The sequence below is a fragment of the Dromiciops gliroides genome, chromosome 5 (assembly GCF_019393635.1).
Source record: "Dromiciops gliroides isolate mDroGli1 chromosome 5, mDroGli1.pri, whole genome shotgun sequence".
In the NCBI taxonomy this organism is placed as follows: Eukaryota; Metazoa; Chordata; class Mammalia; order Microbiotheria; family Microbiotheriidae; genus Dromiciops; species Dromiciops gliroides.
In genome coordinates, this window is record NC_057865.1 from 287,987,866 (window position 1) to 288,012,347 (window position 24,482).

The window sequence follows — 24,482 nt, forward strand, 5'->3', positions numbered from 1 at the left end:
TGGGTGAGGCAGGGAGAGCTTGGCTGCATGGCCTGTTCTATATAAACGCAACAATGGTAATGATGGTATTTCCATTACATGCCTGGCATTGTTCTAAGCGCTGTATACATATGATCTCATTTGATCCTCACAACAATCCTGGGAGGGAGGTGCTATTATTACCTCCCTTTTATAGTTGAGGACACTGAGGCAAAAAAAAGGTTAAGTGACTTCTCAGGGTTCCACAGCTAGTTAAGTGTCTGATGTGGAATTTTAAAGCAGGTCTTCCTGACTCCAGCACTCTGTCAATCACTGTGCCATCCAGCTGCCTTGATGGTACAACTTTGCCTTTTGGTTTATGTCTGAAATGACAGCTGAATTGTCTCTCCTTAGAGAATTGTAAGCATTTTTTCTCAGAATTATCTTGTGAGTGAATCACTGCACATATTATTTATTATTCCTGTCCTCCAGATGGGGAAATGGAGGATCACATAGGTAAAATGATTATGATGTTTATTCGTTGTTGTTCAATTGTTTTTGACTCTTTATGACCTCATGGACCATATTGTGCATGGGATTTTCTTGGCAAGGATACTGGAGTGGCTTGTCATTTCCTTCTCCAGTGGATTAAGGCAAACAGAGGTTAAATGACTTGCCTAGGGTCACATAGCTAGCTAGTGAGTGTCTGGGGCCAAATTTGAATTCAGATTTTCCTGGCTCCAAACCGGGCGCTCCCCAAGTTGCTAAGAAAGCCTCTTCCTCCAGGCTCTCAAGGGTTTTATTAAATGATAGTTGAATTGAATTGAATTATAAGGAACAAATAAAATCTATCTGGGATAGCACTTTGTAAAGATAGCAAGTTATAATGGAAAGAACACCAGACTCGAAATCAGGAGGGACTCAGGTTCTAATCCTAATTCCTCCATAAACTAGCTGCATGACCCAGGGCCAGTCACTTAACTTTTCTCAGTTTCATATAGGGAGATAGAATGCTGAGTTTGGGGGGAGAGCAAATAGCTCCATTTCCTGGAATGTAAAGTGCATGAAGGAGAGTAATGTATACATCTGGACAAATAACCTGTGGCCATATTGTGAAGAGTTTTTGATACCAAGCTAAAGTGTTTGTATTTTATTCTTGGGGGCAATAGGGAGTCATTAATAGTTCTAGAGCAGGGGAGTAACAGGATGGAATCATTGTTATTTTACATAGTAGAGGCTGGAGTTTATTGAACTGATTTTCAGTACAGCATTGTATGGGTAGAGGAAGTTCCTCACCAAAAGCTCCCTATCCTAATATAATCACAGGTCTGGAGAATACATGTAAAAATGATTTGTTGCCCAAGTCAAACACTGTTTTGGATAATAACTAGTTAATGCTCTGCTCCCCTGAACTTCCCTACTGCCATTCTGGTGCCTCTCCTTAGCTTCCTTGAATTTTGATTATTTGCAAATGCAATCCATTTCTCCTACTAGATTATAAACTAGCAGAGGACAAGGACCTCTCTTCTTCATCTCTGTATCACCCATAGTGTCACGTGATGGATTTGGAGAACATTTTCCATCATGAGTGAAATAAGTTCATTCTTTTTTTGTTTTTTGTTTGTTTGTGGGGCAATGGGGGTTAAGTGACTTGCCCAAGGTCACACAGCTAGTGCCAAGTGTCTGAGGTCAGATTTGAACTCAGGTCCTCCTGAATCCAGGGCTGGTGCTTTATCCACTGCACCACCTAGCTGCCCCCAAGAATGAGTGAGTTATAAAAGAAAGCTCAGGAGGTGATCTGGGTGGAAGATGCTGATTCAATCTAGTTGCCAACAGACAAGCGTTCCTACACAAATGGAGGTCCCTGTTTCAACCTGACCACAGGATATTTTGTTTCTTTCTAACTGATTAATTATAAAGACAAAAAGAAATAACCTTGGAGACAGAAGGCCTGGGTTAGCCTCCTGGCTCTGCTATTGACTGTCTAGGTGTTGCTGAGCCTCAGTTTCCTCACTGTAAAGCAGAGGTGATAATATTTGTACTAATTGGCTCACAGGGTATTGTGAAGATTGAATGAGAAAATGTACAATAAAAGTGCTTGGGTAAGCCTCTTCCCCTCTATGGCCCTCTACCTCCTATGCTAAATAATGAAGGGGGGTGGACTAAATGATCTCTGAGGTCCCTCCCAAGATCTAAATCTCTGATCCTATGTTTGGAAAGCCTCAGAGAGTTACATAAAAGTGAGCTATGAGTATTATGGCCATAACTATTATTAGTGTTATTATTTATGAATCCAGTAATATTTTAGAAACTAATTGCTACATGGAGGGAAGGAGAGAGAGAGAGAGAGAGAGAGAGAGAGAGAGAGAGAGAGAGAGAGAGAGAGAGAGAGAGAGAAAGAGAACCCAAAATAAAACCTTCACCTTGACTGATTCTCTTTGGCATGCTTCCTGGAGTGGTTAGAAACCACTGTAGATGGCTGACTGTCCACTGAAATGGATTCTGGCACAACAGGAGGGGACCAGGAAGGGAGCAAGCCAAAGGAGGGAGCCAGGGACTGATAGAGGGAGAAATATTTCAAGGGCTAAGGGTCATATTCTGAGGCATCAGCGGTGGGGCCACTGGTCCCCTAGTGAGTCAAGATGAACTAGGCTCAAGCTGTAGTCACTCTTGTATATGAAGGGCCACCCATCTACCTTTGTAGAGAGCTCTAACAGTGGGGCCAAGGACAGTGAAATTCTAACTTCAATATGATGCTGTACTGAAAATCAGTTCAATAAACTCCAGCCTCTACTATGTGCAATAACAATGATTCCATCCTGTTACTCCCCTTCTCTAGAACTTGTAATGGCTCCCTACTCCCCCAAGGATAAAATACAAACACTTTAGCTTGTTATCAAAAACTCTTCACAATATGGCCACAGGCTATTTGTATAGATGTATACCTTACTCTCCTTCATGCACTTTACATTCCAGGAAATGGAAGATAGGAATCTTCTCTATCACTTACAATTAGAGAGTTGTTTGGGGCCCCCAGAGGGTGAGTGACTTGCCCAGACACACACAGCCAACATCCATCAGAGCAAAGCTTGAAACTTGGGATTCCTGATCCCATGGTCAGCTCTGTAGCTACTCTATCATGGTACCTCTCAATTTTATACTTACTGGTGTATAAAAAAGACACAAAAAAATTAAGGCAACCTCAGCTGTTTGGAAGGAAGAATTAATTAACTAGTAGGTGACTTTGGAAATAGGCTCCCAGAAATGGAAGGAACCTTGCATGGCTACCTTTCCAATGACTGGGGTTTGGGGATCCTGTGCTCTACACTCAAGAGATCACAGTATGTGGGAAGGTAGCATTAGGACTACCCACCTTGGGGTAGGGCTAGGGGACAGCCACTGCTCAAAAAAGAGACATGTCCATCTGGGAAGGATGGAGGAAATGGGAAACACTTTGGTGGGGACATGCCAAGGCAAGTTAGGGGTTTCTTTATAGGGATAGAGGGAGAACGGGCAGGAGCAAACAGAGGCCAAATCTCCTTTTCTCTTTTTATCCAACAACCTCTGGCGTTAGCTAGTGGAGGAATCTCAAGAGGAGAAAACTCCAACATGAACCAATATTCCAAATTAAAACCATCCTAATAATAGTCTTTCTGTTGAAGGAGTAGATATGTTAAGTTTTTGCACCCACTGAATTCTGATGGGAAAAACCTTGATTGCCTTGCTTTAGTTGCAGACATATAGCAGCAATAGATCCCTTGGGACTGGAATAATTAGAGGAGGTTCCATGGAGTATGTGAGATTAAATTATTCATTCAACATCCTTTTATTTAGCACCTACTCTTAGCAAGGTATAATACTGGTTCAGTAGGTAGATATAGAGGTGGTAGGACACAGTGCCTGCCCCCGAGCAGTAAAGGAGATGACTGATATTTGAGTTGGATTTTGTAGTACAGGTAGAGCTTTTATAGATGGGAATAAGGATGGTGGGAGGGCTGTGTGCATAGAACAGAGTAACAGTGTGAGTTATCCCATTTGGAGCTTATTGGTTATAATTCCCTCATCTCCTGATTTATTAAAGATACAAAACTATAGTCTATACAGATGAATTCACAGAGGTTGCAGACTGACTTTATATAGCAACAGTCCCCATTTTGGCATTCTGGGAGTGCTATATCATGATCATGCCCTTCAGTTGTTCTCCATCTGTGAGTTTCATATATGTTGATTACATGTTTGTTTGAATGAATGAATGAATAGATGAATGAATGAATGAATAAATGAATGAATGAAATGAAAAAGCATTTATTGTGTTTTCTATGTGCCAAACATTGTGCTAAGTGTTGAGGGTAAAAAAACAAAACAAACAACTGGTGTAGATTAAATGATTTGCCAATGGTTACATAGCTTATAAGCACTGAAGACTGGATTTGAACTCAGATCCCTCCCATTTCCATTCCCAATGCCCTTTCCACTAAGATTCTCTAATTCCAAGATTCCATGACTCCCAGTGCCCTCTCCAACCCCTGGGTGGAGATCACATTACATTGACTTACTGGAATACTCAGAAGTCACTCTACACCACCCATGTCACCAGCTATATTATTAAAGTAGTTTGAGGGGAGAAGTAAGCAAGAGAAATACAATTCCCATTCACCCAAGCAGCCCATGGATGTAGCTAGAAAAGAGTGGTGTCTCTGTATAAGTGTACTGTGGGTAAGTGTGTGTGTGTGTGTGTGTGTGGGGGGGGTATATAATGGTGAAGGGAGGCAGAAATAGAGTATCCTGAGCCACAGTGGAATTTGTCCAGGTCAAGGGGGCTAAGGCCCCCTACTTAGCACTTGGATTCCTTTTAAGTGTGAAAGCAACCTCGAGGCTGAGTGAGGGAGAAGTGTTATTCTTAGCAGTGAAAGATGATCTGGCTCTTTGAGTGACCCCAAGGGGTCAGGGCCTGATGTCTCATCTGCAGAGCAGATGAAGTCAGAACCCAACACCTTCAGGACTTTGAGTCTCAGGACAGGGGAGGTAATTGGAGTGTCCCAAGAGCCTTGCACCAGGCTTCCACCGACATGGGGAAATCCCATTATGACAGGCCAGAGTACTGAAAAATCACTTCTCTTCCTTCCTCTCTTCTTTCCTCTTTCTTCTCCTTCCTGCACAATGTTAGGCCTGTTGCTACTGCCCAGTCTTTGCTCATGCCATCCCCCCTCCCATCTTTTCTGACTCCAAATTTCATCCACTCTTCACATTTGGACTACTCCAAACTATGCTGACCTTTTGCTGGGGATCTCTGAACCCCTTAGATATCTCTGATCTGCTGGACCCCTTCAACATCCCTAATCTACTTGACACAATTAAGTACTGAATTACTCTCTTGGGGATATTCTCTGAATAATCCTCATCTTTCACAACACTCCCTCTCCAGTTTGTGTGTGAATCTCTCTTTTTTAAAAATTATTTTATTATTTTCCAGTTACATATTACATATAAGGATAGTTTTCAACATTTGTTTACACTGGATTTTTAGTTCCAGATTTTTCTTTTCTTCCCCCCTTCCCTCCCTCCTCCCCAAGATGGAAAGCAGTCTGATATAGGTTGTATATGTACAGTCACATCAAACATATTTCTACATTAGTCATCTTGTGAAAGGAGAATCAGAGCACAAAGGAAAAACCTCAAACAAGAAGGAAAAAAAAAACAGTCCAAAAGTAGAAACAGCATGATTCAATCTGCATTAATAAATCACAGTTCTTTTTTCTGGATGTTGAGAATATTTTCTATCATGAGTTCTTTGAAACTGTTTTGGATTGTTGCACTGCTGAGAAGAGCCAAGTCTATCCCCATTGTTCATCACACAATGTTGCTGTTACTGTGTACAATGTTCTCCTGGTTCTGCTCCTCTCAGTCAGCATCAGTTCATGTAAGTCCTTCTAGGTTTCTCTGAACTCCTCCTGCTCATTGTTTCTTACAGCACAATAGTATTCCATTACATTCATATACCACAATTTGTTTAGCCATTCCCCTATTGATGGGCATTCCCTCGATTTCCAATTCTTTGCCACTACAAAGAGAGCAGCTATCAATATTTTTGTACATGTGGGTCCTTTTCCCTTTTCTATGGTCTCTTTGGGATACAGACTGTGTTTGAATCTCAATCTCTCTCTCTCTCTCTCTCTCTCTCTCTCTCTCTCTCTCTCTCTCTCTCGGAAATGAGGGTTAAGTGACTTGCCCAGGGTCACACAGTAGGAAGTGTCAAGTGTCTGAGGCTGGATTTGAACTCAGGTCCTCCTGAATCCAGGGCCGGTGCTTTATCCACTGCTTCACCTAGCTGTGCCCCTCTTTCCTCTTTCTAATTAGTTCATTTGCTCCAGTCTTTTTTTCCTTGCCTTAAATATAAATTCTTGAGGTCAAGACATCTCTTTCATCTAAATGTTCTCAGCTAATCTTTCTTATGCAGAGATGTGGTTCTGTCTCCAAAGCTGTAGTGACACCTTATTTCTGGCGAGTTAAGTTTGAATTGTCAAGGCCCTTCTCCATAACAGACTGCTTTCCATTTCCAGCATTATCACATATCACTCCTTAGCACCCACTTGATGGGCCACGGAAACTACTCCCCAAACATCCTAAGCTTTTCCATCTCTGTTCCTTTGCCTACGAGGTGCCTTGTGTTTGAAATGAACTCACCCTCTTGTCCATCCACTTCCTCTATGAAACCTCGATCCAGGCAGTAGTCTCCCTTTGGACCTCACTCAGGTCTCTGTTTGCACCCAAGCTGCTTATTGTTAGACTCTCAGGGTGTTTGATTTGAAAGGGCAGACAGCTGGGTATGGAAGCTGATAGGGACTCGCTGCTGCCTGTCATTGGTAATTGCCCTTTTGTGAGGCTATAAAGGAGGGGGAAGGATGTTCTTCTGAGACTATTAATCAGTGAAGGGTGGGGGCTTCAGTTGATCATTAGTACTGTTGGGTACACAGTGGATGGAAAGGAGGAGATTGGGGTTTTGGTTGTGCAGAGAATGAATGGAAGTGAGACATTAGTAAAGAGAGAGAGAGAGAGAGAGAGAGAGAGAGAGAGAGAGAGAGAGAGAGAGAGAGAGAGAGAGAGAATGGGAGAGACAGAGACAGAGACACAGAGACAGACAGAGACACAGAGACAGACACAGAGAGAGACAGACAGAGATAGAGAGACAGAGACACACAGAGAGAGACAGAGAGAGTGCGAGAGCAAGAGCGAGAGCGAGAGAGAGAGAGAGAGAGAATGGGAGAGACAGAGACACAGACAGAGAGAGAGCCAGAGAGAGAGCGAGAGTGAGAGCAAGAGAGAGAGAGAATGGGAGAGACAGAGACAGAGACAAAGCCACAGAGAGAGACAGACAGAGAGACAGAGACAGAGACACAGAGAGAGAGAGAGAGACAGAGAGAGAGAGCCAGAGAGAGAGCCAGAGAGAGGAGGGGGGAGGGAGGGAATGGGAGAGACAGAGACAGAGACACAGAGAGAGACAGACAGAGATAGAGAGACAGAGACACAGAGAGAGAGAGAGAGAGCAAGAGCGAGAGAGCGAGAGAGAGAGCGAGAGAGAGAAAGAGCGAGAGAGCGAGCGAGCGAGAGAGAGAGAGAGAGAGAGAGAGAAAGTAGGTTTAGGAATAGTCTGGGGGTAACAGTATGGTATCATGCAATTAAGTGGTCCAGTGGATAGGTGGGCTTGGAGTCAGGAAGGATCATTTTCATGAGTTCAAATCCAGCCCCAGATACCTACTAGTTCTATGACCCTGGGCATGTCACTTCACCCCATTTGTTTTACTTTCCTCATCTGTAATAAGAGGGGGAGAAGGAAATGGCAAACTACTCTAGTATATCTGCCAAGAAAACCCCAAATGGGGTTCCCAAGAATTGGAGACAACTGAAATGACTCAACAACAGCAAAAACTGTATGGAAGCTGAGAGTTCATGAGCAATCTGGGAAGGGGGAGGGGATTTGTCTGGGTACAGATCCTCAGGCATTTTCAGGGGTATCATGCATAGATTTCCCCAGTGGTTTTGTGGGGTTTTCTGGGTATGGATCCCTGGAGGTTGGACTGAAGAGTGTTAATTTGTGGCAGAGTAGGACTTAAGGTAGGAAGCTGGGTGGAGTAAGCACAGTGCATACATCCAGGGGCTGAGATGGAGCACACCTAGGCCCCCGGAGTCATGCCTCGAAGTCAGTCAACCACTCTACTGGGGCTCTAGGCCAGCTCTGTCTGCACTAAACCCAGACAGATGGCTCTTCCCTTCTAGTGCCTGGGTCCCCCCTCTCCAAGAAAACCCTTTCTCCAGGCTGACTCTGAGGGAAGCTCCAGTCAGTATATGAAAATAAATTGCATTATGTAATTCAATCAGAGGTAACCCTCATGGTTTTAGGAGGGGGAGGCTTGGCTGAGCTACTGCTGGGCTTCTCCCTGTGCCTCGCTGCAAGAAACAGGAGCGTGCTGAGGGAGGCTCTCAGTACAGGCTGCTGTCCTCCCTTGCAGGGGATTTTAGTGGGGAAAGGGACATTAATGTCTCTCCCATGTTGCTACCACTGAAGTGCTTGAGCTCTGTCTCTTCTCCTTTAACTGACTGTGTGACCTTGTACATGTCATCTCTCATCTCTGGGCCTTTCATTTAGGGAACTTTAACTGAGGAAGTTACATTTAGATATGATGATATTGATTAGATAATTATTAGATACTCTCTATGGTCTTTGACAGTTTCTATTCTAAGGCTACTCCCAGCTCTGATATCTTCTGTTCTAAGGCCCCCTCCTAAGCTCTGATATTCTTTGTTCTAAGGCCCCTCCCTTAGCTCTATCACAGAATGGCAAGGAAAAGTGATCTTTAATATGGCCCCTAAGTTATAGGTTTCAACATACTTTTAATGTCTAAAATGTGCATTATTATAACTATTGATGCTATCAGCAATTTTTTGAGCACCTACTATGTGTGAAGCACTTGACCAGGTATAAAAAGAGAGGCATGGTTACTGTCCTTGGGAACCCTCTTTTGTATCTATGTGGGACAATATAACAACAATAAAAACAATAGCAATTTAGAGTTATCTATATAAATGTCAATATTTTTGTAGCACCTACTATGTGCCAGGTATTGTGCTAAGTTCTTTATAAATGTTATTTTATTTGATCTTCACAACCATTCCATTAGGTAGGTGCTACTATTATTTTCATTTTATAGTTGAGGAAACTAAGGTAACAGAGGTCGCTACTTGCCCAGGGATGCACAATAAGGTAGGTATAATTTGAATTCAGATCTGCCTAACTTCAGATCTGGTGCTCCATCCACAGAGCCACCAAAGCACTTTGTGCTTCTTTTGCTCATTTGGTGTGCTCTAATTGCTACTTTAGTAGGATGTAGTGGCCAGAGAGAGAGGGCTCTAGAGCTAGAGAGACCCGAGTTCAAATCTTGACTCTGACACAGACTGTGTGACCCTTGATAAGTCACTTAAGTTCTCAGTGTCCTAGGCAGCTCTTTAAGACTGAGAAGGTGGCCCTGGTAGAGACTTTCCTCATCTGGGAGATCTCTATACCAATGATATCCCAGTTCCAGTCCCTCTGTTCATTTTATTTCTCTCTGTCCACATCCCACTCAAAGAGTTTGCCAGCTATGAAGAAAATGTCTGTGTCCCCTCATTCTATCTTCCATGTAAGGACTTTCCATAAGAATGAATTGTTGAATGAAGAATCCATGATATAACAAGGCAGCTCCCATTTCACCAGGCATGTGGAAAGCTGGGATTGAGGAATGCTGCATACTTTGTCAGGCAAGGTTGATGAATCACTTGGTTTTGCTGAAATATTCTTCATTTTAAAATTATTCTGACAAAGGAAAGTTTCCTGGGGATGAGAAATAAGAAACAAAAGGTGTCAATAAGGCAAGGGAAATGACAAAAAAGAAACTGCAACGTAGCACAAATGTTTGCTGAGTTAGAGAGTAATCATAATAGTTTGTCTTTCACATAGCTCTTTGGGAAATTAAAAGATTTTTATTTTTACCCTTCAAGGTAAGCAGGACAGATATTGTCATCCCCATTTTATAGATGAGATGACTGACTGAGGTTCAGAGAGGGAGCAATTTGTCAGAGATCCCACATTTCTGTGGTTGTTGTCCTACATATCATCACTACGTTGGGGTCAAGGTACACCATGTCCGACTGTGACTGATCAGACTAATGTGAACTTGGAAGGCTCTGCCACAGGTCAGGCACAAGGAGCCATGTGAACACATCTAGACAGCAGGGAATTGGTCATGGATGACAGCTATGTCCATGGGCGTCTTATTCCCCTACTAAACTTGAAGCTTCCTTAGGGAAGGAATGTGTTTATCCAGATTCCTTCTTTCTTCTGTCATCTAGCACAGTGCTCTGCCCAAAGCAGGTGCTTAATAGATGCTTCTTGTATTGTATTTAGTAGAGGGCTGGGGTGGTTGGATAGACTCGAATGTGAGATTTGAGCTGAACTGTGAAGGATGCGTGAGATATGCAAGTGGAGTGAGATATTCTAGGCAGAGGGAATGTTGGGAATGAAGACGAAGGAGAGGAAATTGTGAGAGTTGTTGACTGTGGAGTCAGAGAGACTCCAGTTTCACACCCCTCACTTATATGACCTTGGGCATATGAAGTCACCTCCTTGGGCCTCAGTTTCCTAATCTGTAATTATTTGAGATAGAATTTGAACCCAGGTCTTTTGGCCTCCAAATCACTGCCTCTTATGGTTTGGACAGGCAGGGCATGGCTACACCCCGGCTCCCCACTGAAGTCCATTTGATACACTCTTCCAAAGCCTCCAAAGTTTAATTTAGCTTAACTCTTGGCTGCGATCAACAGCTGATAAATTTAGTTGGGGGATCAAGGAACCTATAAGATTAATAGTTCCTTAAAAGGTGCTTAAAGATGGGGACAGGGAGGGAGTCAGACCAGAGTTTGAAAGCTGCCTTGAAAGGAGATGGAAACCTCTCTGAGGGGGGCTTTTAAAAGCATCTCCTGGGAAGGAGAGATGGTGGGATAGTGGAGAATAATGCCGATCCAAGAAAGAAAACCACTATTGACTGCTTCTTGAATTCCAAGGCTAGCCTTGTTCTTAGTATGGGCTAACCCATTCTCAATCACTGCCCCCCACCAAGAGCCTCCCATTTGGCCGTCCCCTTGTCCCAGGAGAGTTCTCCCTCCTCACCCTGGATAAATACCCAAGACAAGGACATTCCTTCGTGGGAGCCCCTGTTACCCCAGACCCCCTCCCCCACCACCCATCCTTCTGTGCACTCCCTTGCCTTGCCTAGGCCGGACTCAGCTAATATTACTCTGCATTCCAGAACCTCAAAGTTGGAAGAGATCTCAGAGGTCACTGAGTCCAAACTGTACCTTAACAGGAATCTCCTCTGCAGTATAACCGCAGGTGGTCACATTCTTGAAGAACTCCAGGGACAGGGAACTCACCACTCGTTTTGCCTTGGAAGAGCTCTAAACGTTCAGAAGCCTCTTCCTTATCCAGAGCCGAATTCTGCCTCTTTGAGCCTTCCACACTTTGCTCCTAGTTCTCTCCTGGGGACCAAGCAGAATAAGCCCTAACACCAGCTTTTTAACACCTTCAGTAAAAACAATGACCAATTCTTACATAGGGCTCTAAGATATTTTTTGGGGGGGGCAATGAGGGTTAAGTGACTTGCCCAAGGTCACACAGCTAGTGTCAAGTGTCTGAGGCCGAATTTGAACTCAGGTTGTCCTGAATCCAGGGCCGGTGCTTTATCCACTGCACCACCTAGCTGCCCCGAGGGCTCTAAGCTTTACAAAGCTTCAAGATTTCATTTACTCCTTCCACAATCTCGAGAGGAAGGAATCTTGGCTATCCCGCCCCCCACCCCCACCCCCAGCCCCATTTTACTGCTCAGATGAATGAACTCATTCAGAGGCACAAAATAATAAATGACAGATATAGGATTCGAACTTGGGTATCACCTGACTCACAATCCAATGAGTTTCTCTTTCCTTGGTACCCACTGCTTCTTTAATCAAGCCCAGTAAGGTTAAGGTCCGACTACAATCCGAACACGAGGCAGCCCTGGCCAAGGTTCTTTTTTGAGAACACCAATACTACATTATAACCAGTACCCCTCCCCTTGGTAAAGTTGGGAAACTGCTGTAACTCTGTAACTCTGCTGTCGAGAAGCCAAGCACCCATTTATAACACTGTTGCTGTGGCATTAACTGCCCTCCGGATCGTCTTTTCTCCCAACATCGCGTTTCCATGGAACCAGTTAACATTAGACAGGATGTGCCTATATTAAACGGAGAGATTACATTTATTTTTAAAAATTGAAACTAGGCTGAATTCAGTGCTCGCCTTCAAAGTAGTCCCCATCTATACTTGTACACGTATTCCAATGATGGTATTGTTGCTAGACTCTACTTCGGGAACTTCCTTACGAGATCATGACACATTCTCAAAAATCTTCATGGAATGATAGAATGTAAAAGTTAGTGGAGATCTTGTTTCCTCACTTTAAAGAGGAGGAGACTGTGTCCCAGATGAAGCACTCCCTGATTCCTTTCCCCTCCCAGTTACAAGTCCCCCCCCCCCCACCCTCGTACTTATTTTGCAAATATCTCGTATACACATACATGGACATATTCTTGTTCTCTCCTAGTCTAGAATGTAAGCAGCTTGAAGGCAGGGACTCTCTCTCTCTTTTTTTTTTTTTTTTTTGGTCTTCCTATTCCCAGTGCCTAGTACAGTGCCTGATTTAAGAGTAGCAATCAACAAATGTTTGTTGATTTCTTGCTTGACAGCTCAAAGTCAGCAGTTACTGAGAGAAAAGGATAAGACCATCTGCACAGTTTGTTGGCCACCTAGTAGAGAGTAAGGGCCTTTGGGAACAGGAAAGTACAGGTCCCTTTTTCTTTTTTTTTAAAGTTTTTATTGATGTCTTTTTTTTTTTTTGCAGGGCAATGAGGGTTAAGTGACTTGCTCAGGGTCACACAGCTAGTAAGTGTCAAGTGTCTGAGGCCAGATTGGAACTCAGGTCCTCCTGAATCCAGGGCAGGTGCCTTTTCCACTTCGACACCTAGCTGCCCCCTGATGTATTTTTTAAAATCAAAGATTTCTTCCAGTATCCTTCCCCTTCCCCCTTCCTGAGAACTATCTCATATAACAAAGAAGAGTTTCTAAAGACAGAAAAAAAGGAAAAAGAAAAGCCACAGAAGGGGAGGAAAGCATTAACTGATCAATATGTCCCAAAAGTCTGCAAACATATGCAATGAAATGTGCCACACAGGTGGACGTCCCACCTTGGCAAAGGGGGTGGGGGGCCAGGGGTGTCATTTTGTATCGTCTTTTGGAGTCAGGTTTATTCTTTATAATTTTGTAATGTTCACTTTTGGGGTGTGTGTGGTGTGTATGGTGTGGTGTGGTGTGTGTGTGTGTTTGTGTGTGTGTAGTGGTGTGTATGTGGTTAATACAGGCCCATTTTAAGGTGGCAGGGGGAGCCTAAGGTTCAGGGATAGGGTACTGAGACCAAGCCTCCAAGGAGCCCCCAACAGAAGAGTCCCCCCTTTGCTTCTGTTGCCTCAGTCAGGAGGCTTATCTTCTCCCTCTTAGGATCAAACACTCAGCCAGTCAAAAGGCTTCTTTTCAAATCGACCCATCACTGGCAAATGGCTTATTATGGGCAGTATATAATCAGATGCTTGCTAGACAGATGCTATTGAACTCTTCAAACACCTTAAATTCATTTCCCACATTTAATTGCTTTAAAAACACATAGAGAATCACTCATAAATAAGATGAAGAGAGAGACTTATTATAGAGGATTGGACACTGGACTTGAAATTAAGTTCAAATCCTACCTCAGACACTTAGTAAATATGCCACCCTTGGAAAGTCACTTAATTTCTCTATGTCAGTTTCCTCATCTCAGACTTGTCTAAACTGACACTTGACACTATTTTAGCTGCCATGTACTTGCAGACAACATGTTACTAGGTTGGAGAAAGTTCCTCCACAACTCAAGGGAAGCCCAGGGAGAGACTTTAGGGTTTTCAGTGACATCTGTAGATGAAGAAAGAGCATGGAAACTGTTTTTTCTTTTAAAAACTGATAACCCCTCTTCTGCCACCAATAGGGGTTGACTCCCCATCCTTGAGCTAGATCAGAGCTTTACATGGATCTAAAGAAAACTGAAGAAATTTAGTGTTTAGGTCTTCAGTGCTAAGAACATGGAGTTAGCTGGGAAGCAGCCAGGGCAGCTCCATGGAACATACTGCATTCAAACTTAAATAAGAAATGAGGACTGCAAAAGGTTAAGTTCACACAATTAAGGGCACAGATCTATACATCTTGACCCCAAGTCATAGAAGCATAACATCCCAAGCTCAAAGGGGCAGTCTAGTACACTTTCACTGGACCACATCCCCCATCTCAGTAGCTCAGCCGTTGAACATTAAGTTACAATCATTGGGGCAGCTAGGTGGCACAGAGCCCTGAATTCAGGAGCACCTGAGTTCAAATCCGACCTCAGACACTTGACACTTACTAGCTGTGTGACCCTGGGCAAGTCACTTAACCCCAATTGCCTCACCAAAACAACAACAACAAAGAAAGAAAAAAAAGTTACAATCATTGCCCGTCAATCCTGGAGAAGAGCTGATTCAAGCAGAATCAGAGAACTATCTTCAAGTATCTGAAGGGCTTTCTCATGGAAAGAGTTCTTAGAATTTTTTCTGCTTGAAGAACATTGTACACAGTAACATCAACATTGAGTGTTGATCTACTGTGATGGAGTATATTCTTCTCACCAATGCAATGGCACAGAAGAGTTCCAGGGAACTCGTGATGGAAGAGAATCTCCAAATCCAGGAAAAAAAAAAGAAATGTGGAGTATAGATGCTAAATGAACCATACTATTTCTTTTGTTTTTGATGCTGTTTTTTTTTTCTATTTTGAGGTTTTCCATCATTGCTCTGATTTTTTTTCTCTTATAACATGACTAATGCACAAATAGGATTAATGTTATTATGTATATATATGTATGTATGTATATATATATATATATATATATATATATATATATATATATATATATAACCTATATCAGATTACCTGCTGTCTAGGGGAGGGGGGAGGGAGGGGAGGGAGGGAGAAAAATCTGAAATTGTAAAGCTTGTATAAACAAAGGTTGAGAACTATCTTTACATGTAATGGAAAAAAAATAAAATACTTTATTAATTAAATAAAAAAAGAATTTTTTCTGCTTGGCCTCACAGGGCAGAACCAGGATCAACTGGAGGGAGTTATGAATAGGCAAACATTGGCTCAATGTCAGAAACAAACAAAAAACCAACCAAACAACTTCCCAACAATTCAAACTGTCCCCAATGTGGAATGGTCTGCCTTGTGAGATGGTGGGACCCCCTCCCCCCCCCCACTGGAGGTCTTCAGGCAGGGGCTGGAGGACCAATTGTTGACTATGTCGTTGCAGTGATTCCTATTCAGATGTTACTTGAAATAGATGCTGTTGAGGTCCTTCAGACTCTGAAATTCTGTGATTTTGAAATTATGCCACAATTTCAATTACTGCAGTCTTGCCTTTTCTGCTCATGATTGAGATGAGACAAGTAGGGTGGTCCAATGGAAAGAGTTCTGTATTTGGTGTCAGGGTACCTGGGTTCGAATCCTGTCTGTGCTGCTTCTTAGCTGTGTGACTGTGGCCAAGTCATGTATTCTCTCTGAGTCAGAGTTTCCTCATCTGAAAAATAAGGGAGTTGGGGCTACGGCAGAGATTCTGAGTCTTTTTTGTCTCCTGGACCCTTCTGGCAGTCAGTCTGGTGAAGCCTATGGAATAATATTTTTAAATGCATAAAATAAAAGACAGGGGATTGTAAGGGAATCCATATATATATATATCCATATATCCATATATATATATGTGTATGTATGTATGTATATATATATATATATTGGGGCAATGAGGGTTAATTGACTTGCCCAAGGTCACACAGCTAGTAAGTGTCAAGTGTCTGAGACCAGATTTGAACTCAGGTCCTCCTGAATCCAGAGCTGGTGCTTTATCCACTTTGCCACACAGGGAACCAATTGTATTGAAATGCAGTCATCAAAAGATTTTTCTTTGAAAATTCTGGGATGACAGGTTAAGATCTTCTGGAATAGATGGCACCCAAGGCCACTTCTGGTTCTAGACCTTTTGACTTCTGCTTTGTTTCCTTGTTCCAATAATTGGACTCCTGTCTTGGTCTGTACCCCCCCCAGAGGCTTTAGGGTTCTAGAGTCAAAGGCGCTGGGTTCAAATCCCCACTCTGATTATTACTTCCTGTGTGACCTCCGGCAAGTCACTTGGCTTCCCTGGGTCTCAGTTTCCTCATCTGTAAAGTCTGGAGGGAGGGGGCACTGCAAATAGCCTCTGATATCTCCTCTAGTCCTAGATCAAGAATCCTATGAGCCTACAAATGAGGCTTTGCCCTTCCTCCACTCCTATCCCTAAGTGCTTCCCAAGAAGTCCAGTCTCTGGCTGGATCCCTACTGTCTGCTTTCTTACACCCCCAATGGCAACTGCCTGCCTGGACTCCTGCCTGTCCTTTGGTGCCAGACTCCCTGACAACACCATGTTCCTCAGGCCTGCCAGGAAGATGTCTGTTGCCTACTGTCAGACCTTTCTGATGCCAACTGTCCACTTGCCTTGATCTCTTCCTGTGGCTCATTGCTTAGATCTTCCTTGATGACTTCTCCCATCCCCGTGGCCCAGTAAGGTCATCAGATGTCAGCCATCCCTTGGTCTGGCATACCACACTGCTGACTGAGCCTTGGTTTTAACTCCTAAAACTCTAGAGTGAAAAATCTCGAGGGCTGGCAAATCGCTGGTAGCCATCTCAGTCCAGGCGTAAAGGATCAGCCAACTTGTATGAACAATTGGCCTCAGTATGGTCTCTTAGGACCAATCAGCTTCTTTCACAAAGTAAGGTAGATAATCTCCTTCTAGCCTCCAGTTCGAGTCAATTAAACCCAAGTAGCTTGGGCCCCTCATTTTATGTATTGGGAAATGGAGCCCAAAAGAGATGAACAAACTTGTCCAGGTTCACCTAGCAGATTAGTGGCAGAGCTGAGGCTTGAACCTGGGTCTTCTGAGAACTAATTGAGTGCACTCTATGTTATACCACTGGGTATAATTGGTGGAAAGCCAATCTCCCAAGGCAGCCATCTTACTTTTGGCCAGTTCTAATTGTGATTAGCACTAGAGAGGTAGTTTGATGCTAGCTAGCTTGCCCTGGAGACAGGAAGATCTGGGTTTGAGTTTGCCTCTGACACATACTGACTTTACAAAAACACATTCTGCACATTATTTCACTTCTCAGTGTTCCCAAGGAACTCTTCAAGATTATAAGCTGTGGGGGCAGCTAGGTGGTGCAGTGGATAAAGCACTGGCCCTGGATTCAGGAGGACCTGAGTTTAAATCTGGCCTCAGATACTTGACACTTACTAGCTGTGTGACCCTGGGCAAGTCACTTAACCCTCATTGCCCCCCCCCCAATAAGATTATAAACTGTAGAGCAGGTGTTGGCTTGCATTGTTAGAGGCATTTGTTTTACCAATTAAATAGATAACAGAGCTGGGTTTTTTCTTTAAGACTTTGATTTTCAAATTCTATCCCCTTTCCTTCTTCCCCTCAATTTTCTGGCAATTTAAAGATTATAGTTGATTCAAGACAGAAACTTAGTGAAATCAAGTCATGTCTAAGCCTCACCCAGTTAATGGCCCTGGGTGGAGGGGGCCAGTCTTAGCCATAGACAGAACAGATGTGTTGCAGCTACTCTGGGCTTCTAATGCTTCTTACCAGAACAGGCTGCTGCAGGCCCTGGAGCCCTGGAACCCTGGAGCGCTCCCTGGGCTGGGATGAGCGGCTAGTCACCTTATCTGGCCTGGAACCAGGCCTCCATGCCCCTGTCCCACCAAAACCTTGGTGCTACTCCTTCCAATTCCAGCCCCCTTATATGTATTGTTTTGCCCTATTGGGCCTAAGGGGAAAGATTGTTTTGTTTGCTTCTAATAAATGTTCATTCATTCATTCATTCATCCCCTCCCTCCCCCATGGACTTGCTGGTGCTTTCTGAAGTTTCTATAGTTTGTTATGTTGTAACTCACGTGAAACTCTTAGTGACCTTATTTGGGGTTTTTTTGGCAAAGATACTGAAATGGTTTGCCATTTCATTCTCCAGGTCATTTTACAGATGAGCAACTGAGGCAAACAGGGTGAAGTGACTTGCTCAGGGTCATATAGCTAGTTTGTGTCTGAGGCTGGATAGGAACTCAGGTCTTCCTGACTCCAGGCCCAGCACTCTGTCTGCTGTGACACCTAGTTTGTTAAGGGGTAAGTTCTTCCCCTTTCCCTATTCCCTGCCCTTGGTAATATGCTTTATCCCTGGGAAAGCAAGTACTCTCTAGTCCTTTTACATGAGTTCGCCTATCAGGACTTTGCCAACACTGAGGGCTAGCTGAGAAGTGACTGAGTAATGGAGAAAAGTAAGTGGGAGATGGAGAAATGCTAGGGTCCTCCCTGAGCTGCCCCAGGTATGAGGCTTAAGTAATCAGGGCAGTGGTGAACTAAAAAAAGACCCACCCACTGGGACACGGCTCTTAGACTTCTCTTCCTACCTGCCTGACCCTTCCTTCTCAGTCTCCTTTCTCCTGCCTCCTAACTGGGGGGACATTCCAACTCTGTCCTGGGCCCTCTCTCTTCTTTAGCTCATGTGGAAACCTCATCAGGTGCCATGGATTTAATTATCAGCACCATACAGACAACTCTCCCAAGGACAGCTCTCTCTCCCCAGCTCCAGGTTTTCATTACCCTCTCCTTCTTGGACTTTCATAAGCATCTCAAACTCAACACGGCCAAAACAGAACCTCTTCTCTTTCCCCTCAGACCAATCTCCTTATTTTGATTGAGGATGATTCCAGTCTTCTAGTATCCTCACGGCCTCAGCATCATCCTCAACTGTGCACTCTCCCTCACCTGACATATCCTCTCAGTTACCAAACAGTGTCATTTCTCTTTATCTACAAGGACTCCCGCCCTCACACAGGCCCTTATTGTCTCTGGCTATTGCACTTTTGAAACAGTTTCTTAATGGGTCTTGTCTCATTTCTCTACATTCCAATCCATCCTGGGCATAGCTGCCAAAATGATCTTCCTAACAACACAGGTGGGACTGTGCCATTCCCTGGCTTCCTTTAAGAACTAATGAAAATCCCACTTGGTACAGGAAGCCTTCCCCAACCCCTCTTCATTCCAGTGCCTTCTGTCAATTATTTCTGCTTTATCCTGTGGCTAGCTTGCTTTGTATATATTTGTTTGCATGTTGTCTCCCCCATTAGACTGTAAGCTCATTGAGGGCAGGGACTGACCTTTGCCTCTTTTGTGTCCTCAGCACTTAGCACATTGTAGATGCTTAAATTTATTGAGCCCCCTGACTGAATAAGCTTCTGTATTTCCCTATTGCTTCTAGGATCAAATCTTTTTTTTTTCTTTTGCAGGGCAATGAGGGCTAAGTGACTTGCCCAGGGTCACACAGCTAATAAGTGTCAAGTGTCTGAGGCCAGATTTGAACTCAGGTCTTCCTGAATTCAGGGATGGTGCTTTATCCACTGCACCACCTAGCTGCCCAGAATGTAATCTTCTTGAGGGTGGAGAACATTTCACTTTTGCATCATACATGCTGTGCCTAGCATGTTTCTTTTCTTTTTTTGGTATAAAGCAAGTTTATTTCTGCAAAGGTGGTGCCTTATATCTGTATGTGGAGCAGGGATATCGGGGAAATCCCAACCACCAATCCCTGGCTTCTGTTGGGGATTCCAGACATCCAGACACCAGTAGCAGAAGGCAGTTCAAAATCTTTCCTGGGGGCCAAAGATGCTGGGGTCAAGAAGAGTCAGGGAAGTCACTCGCCTTTCAAAGTCAACCAGGGGGCAGCTAGATGGTGCAGTGGATAGAGCACCAGCCCTGGATTCAGGAGTTCCTGAGTTCAAATCCGGCCTCAGACACTTGACACCTACTAGCTGTGTGACCTTGGGCAAGCCATTTAACCCCCACTGCCCCGCAAAAAACCAACCAACCAAACAAAAACAACAAAGTCAACCAGGGTCCAAGGTGGGAGGCATTGGACTTCATGGCCATAGGCTGGCCTACTCCCGGAGATAGGCTCATTGAAGGTCAGCAGGAGGTCTGTCCCATATTGGGGCAATCGGAACAGGGCCAGGTGCAAGATTCCATCCTTTTCATTCTAGATGGGGAGGGTGAGAAGAAAGGGCATGTTTATTTTCTAAAGCAGACCTGTGATTCATCAGGGTAGGGAGCTTCTGGTGAATCTTTCCTCCACTGAGGCAGAGGTGTACCTACTCTGTACCTTGAAGTCTCAGAGAGATGCCTGGATGACTGAGTGACTTTGCCCAGGGTCACCCAGTCAGTCAGTCAGTGTCAAAGGTTGGGACTAGAACCTGGGGCCATCAGAGTATGAGGTCAGCTCTCCATGCCATCTCTGATGCTTACTATCTAGGTGAGCTTGGCCAAACCACTTTAAAAACCATTTATTTTTCTCGGTAAAATGAGGGGCTTGGACTAGCTGGTCCCTGAGGTCCCTTCCAGCTATTGGCCCATTTATTGTCCCATATTGCCTCACTCTAGGACTTGTTAAAAATGCTTGTTGGTTGCTTGATTGATCCCAGCATTGAGATTTTTACGGGTCTCTCCTCCTCATTTGCAGCAATTTACTAATCAAAAAATAAAGAAGCAAACAAAACTATGGCACATTAAAATGGTAATATGTTTCTATTTTAATGGAATCTCAAGACCTTGGAAAAATCTGAACCACAAGTTGAAAAGACAAAAGACAGTAAGAAAGTGTAAAAAAGTAGAGAGCTATGGCTTGAGACTAAGACATGACCTCAGAGACATCATCAAAGCCAAGGTCATATAGGATGGGGAAAGGAGGTTCAAGATCAAGGGATGGCAGATGGACAGCCCAAATGCTTGCAGAGGGTATTTAGAGGGTAGCTGCCAAGTTGGTGAGTGGATTCTTCATAGGGGATAAATGGGAGGATGTGCCCAAGAGTGGCACGGGGTAGGGATGGGGAAAATGTGAACGAGTTGTGATCTGTGATAATTCAGGGGATGGAGGTGGGGGCGATGATGCCCATCTTGAGGATACCCCCAAGCCATTCCTAAGGGACTGGAGGAATGAGTGCTCCCCACCCCCAGCCTCCCAATGGGAAAGGTTGATGGTTCTATTTTGATACTTACAATTTGTCAGCTGGAAATATTCTTTCTCTCCTCAGGTTTTTTGAGTGCACTTAATCATAGAGTTCGAGCTGGAAGGGTCTTCCAATCTCATCATTTTACAGATGAGGAAACTGGGGTCTAGAGTACCTTGCCCAAGGTCACAGAGCTAGTAACTGACAACCTATAAATTCTTGCTATTCTCCCCACTCCCCCATGTGCTTGAGAGACTTTTCCCAGAGCCTGGTCACAATAATAGTTCAGGTTTCTAGGACACCTTATGGCTTAGAAATCATTTTCAACCTTGGGAGGTTGAGGGACCAACAATTATCATTTCCATTTTACAGATGGAGAAATTAGATAAGAGGGACAAAAGAAATAATTCAAATAGCTGATAAGTGCAAGATACAGGATCCAAGCCTGGTTTTTCAGACTCTGATTTGAATGGTCTTTCCAGACCACCAGGCATTCTGATAGCCAATCCTCCTTCCCTTGATGTCCCTTTTGGTCAATGCCCTCTGCCTTGGATCCCTCAAAAAATCCTGCTTTTTTGGGATATGTTAGAAAAAGTAATAAGTTTGATGCCAGAGGACTGAGTTTGAATCTTGCCCCTGCTACTTATTCCCTGCATGACCTTAGGCAAATCACTTAGCCCTCTGGGCTTCAGTGTTGTGCTCTAAAAATAAAGGGGTTGGGGTGGCTAGGTAGCACCATGTATAGAGCACTGGCTCTGGATTCAGGAGTACCTGAGTTCAAATTTGGCTTCAGACACTTGACACTTACTAGCTGTGTGACCCTGGGCAAGTCACTTAACCACTATAGCCCGCAAAAATAAATAAATAATTAATTAATTAACAACGAAGCGGTTGGACCAGGTGGCTTCAAAGGTCCTTTTCATCTCTATATTTGTGATCTTATAATTTCTTCCTGAGCCCCAGCCTATAACACTGGGATGAAGGTTTAGACTACATTTCCCTGTAGGATCCCTTCAGTTCTAAATCCTGAAATCCTATGAGGGTGATGGCTCTCCGGATGGGGTAACTGCCAAATTAACACCTCCACCCCAATACCCCCAATATAGGGCCTTTCATTTGGAAACCAGTGGGAAGGCCTGGCTGACCTCTTTTCCCCATATTTGCTGCCTGTCTATCCCATGTGATCTGACCCTCCCATCTGTCTTGGGTCTTTGCCTAATGATCCACATGCCCTCTGGGGCTCTCAGCTGGGATGGTTACCAGTGTGGGAAGCCCAGGGATCAGAGGCAGAGGGGACTGCCCCCGATGATATTGAATGAGCAGCTGGCAAATTATATCAAAATCAGTGCTACGCAAATTAGGTTGTTCTCTGAGCCAACACCATCTCCCTCTCCTCTACCTTGCTTTTTTTTTTCTTTTTAAAAATAGCCTTACTCTCAAGGAAGTATCAGGCAATCTGGGTCCCAGCTATGAAGTGTTTGTATGACATTGGACAAGTTATCCAGAGTTTCTGGACCAGTCAACTGAGGGAAATATAATTCAATAATATGAGCCATGGAGGTCTTTCTAGGAGGCTTCATTGTGGTGTGGAGGTGACAGACCTTGGCTTTTCAAAGGCTTGGCCAGTAGAGCCAAGCTTGGGCAGGTTCTTCCCAGCTTCTCAGACAGAGGGCCAGCTGTACTGAATTCCTGTGGAGAGCTCCATCACCAGGTCAGTCACAGGAAATGAGGAGTGGGCAGGAGGGGACTTGGTCACAGCAATGCTGCAAGGCCCTGGATAAGTCAGAGAGAGGCTGGGGTCTCTGGTGGTGAAGGAAGTTCCTGAAAGGGATGGGGTATTACAGTGCCCACTGTAATCACCAGCATCTCCACTGGCACCATCAGTGTCATCACCACCTTCACCACTATGACCTCTGTCATCATCCCAGTCATACTCACTACCATAGTCATCCATTACCATCCGTTACCACCCCCTTCTTTTATTGAGGAAGAAAATGAGGGCCAGAGAGATGAGATACCTTGCCCAGAGTCACAAAACTAGCAATAACAGACAGCATTTAGATGGTACTTCAAAGCTTGTAAAAGGCTTTACTCATATAATCTCATTCGGTCCTCACAACAGCCTTGGGAGATAGTTGCTATTATTATTCTCGTTTTAGAGATGAGGAAACTGAGGCAGACAGAGGTGAAGTGACTTGCCCAGGGTCCCACAGCTACTGTCTGAGGCAGAATTTGAATTCAGGTGTTCCTGGCCACCCTCTCTACTGTGTCACCTGACTGCCCAATAAGTGTCTGAGGTGGGATTTGAACCCACAACTTTCTAACTTTAAAAATGGTTCCCTATTTGTGACATCATTGGTTCTTAGCCTGTCTTCTTAGAAGCATAAGTGTCCAGAATCAGCTGCATCACAGTCCCACCTCAGTGTATTATACTTCCTCATGGGACCTCAGTTTCTTAGTCTTCAGTGTTATGGCCAGTGGTGAGCTCCTTCAAAGCCCAGCTGGCAAGCCCCCTCTAACAAGAAGCTCTTCATTGTCCTTCCAGCTGCTAGAGCCTTCTCAGGAAGCCTCCTATTTACTTTTGGACTTATTTGGAATCTCTCTCTCCTCTTCTCCTCCTCCTCTTCCCCCTTTCTCTGCCCTCCCCCTCCTCCTCCTCCTCTTCCTCCTCCTTCTCCTCCTTCTCCTCCTTCTTCTACTTCTTCTTCTCCTCTTCCCCATCCTCCTCCTCCCCTCCTCCTCCTCCTCCTTCTTTACATCTCTTTTGCTCCCTCTTCTTCCCCCTCTTTCTCTCACTCACGCTCATATACATACACACATCCCCTCCCTACACTTCCATAGAATATAAGTTCAACTGTTTTACATCTGTCTTCAAATGTCTAGTACCTTGCTCATCTCTTGGCACATAATAGGCGCACATAGTAAGTACTTTGTTGATTGGTTACTTGTGGGTATCACATTTTTGTCAGGGCATTTGCAAACTAGAGGTAGAGGAATGTCTTGAGGTTAGTGGGTAACAGACTAGGGCATAGAAACATCAGCAGAAGGAACTGAGGAGGTTCATCCTGGAGAAGAGATTTGGAGGAGACATTGGATCACAGGACCAGAGATTGAAAGCTTGAAGGGACCTCAGCACCAGATGTTACAGATGAGGAAACTGAGGCCCAGAGAGATGAAGGGACTTGCCCAAAGTCACATTTGGTCACTGTCTTCAAGCATTAGAAGCATTGTTATGGGGAAAGATTAG

The 24,482-nt window shown here is 44.2% G+C and overlaps 1 long non-coding RNA gene across 1 annotated transcript; it reads right to left on the reverse strand.

Moving 5' to 3' along the window:
* Positions 1 to 9,539: 9,539 nt before the first annotated feature.
* Positions 9,540 to 11,995, reverse strand: LOC122727699. The gene is made up of 3 exons (XR_006353179.1): positions 11,950 to 11,995; positions 11,422 to 11,526; positions 9,540 to 9,823 (listed from the first exon to the last, which is right to left on the reverse strand). It is a non-coding gene; the product is annotated as an uncharacterized LOC122727699 (long non-coding RNA).
* Positions 11,996 to 24,482: the final 12,487 nt, after the last annotated feature.